Source organism: Gekko japonicus, unplaced genomic scaffold (genome assembly GCF_001447785.1).
Source record: "Gekko japonicus isolate JY-2015 unplaced genomic scaffold, Gekko_japonicus_V1.1 scaffold3600, whole genome shotgun sequence".
NCBI lineage: Eukaryota > Metazoa > Chordata > Lepidosauria > Squamata > Gekkonidae > Gekko > Gekko japonicus.
Genome location: NW_015170382.1, coordinates 120,191 through 120,660, shown reverse-complemented (window position 1 = coordinate 120,660; position 470 = coordinate 120,191). Strand labels below are relative to the sequence as shown.

The 470-nt window shown below is 59.1% G+C and overlaps 1 protein-coding gene across 1 annotated transcript in view; it reads right to left on the bottom strand.

Annotated features, from left to right (window-relative positions):
• Positions 1-470, bottom strand: part of CHCHD1 (coiled-coil-helix-coiled-coil-helix domain containing 1) — a 13,682-nt gene that overhangs the window by 12,514 nt on the left and 698 nt on the right. The window lies entirely within an intron of this gene.

Here is a 470-nt window from a genome sequence, read left to right as displayed (position 1 = left end):
AAACGCTGTTCGTACGCGGCGCTGTTCCGCTTTGGGTAGTGAAGGGCCATGGGGGATAAATCCAATCTCTTCTTCGTCTTCTACCTCACAGGGGGTGTCTGTTGTGGGGAGGGGAAGGGAGAGGAGTTTGTGAGCCGCTCTGAGACTCCTTTGGGTAGTGAAGGGCCATGGGGGATAAATCCAATCTCTTCTTCGTCTTCTACCTCACAGGGTGTGTCTGTTGTGGGGAGGGGAAGGGAGAGGAGTCTGTCAGCCGCTCTGAGACACCTTCGGGTAGTGAAGGGCCATGGGGTATAAATCCAATCTCTGCTCCTCCTCTTCTTCACCACTACACCCCAACTGGCTCTCTGGCGAAGGGGCATGGGCTCCGGGCTGCCCGGGCTGCCCTCCCAGCACGCTCCTCCTGGGCAAGTGTGCGTGGAGGGCTGGGCTTTGTCGGCATCCTCTCCCACCGTCCGCTCCACACACCG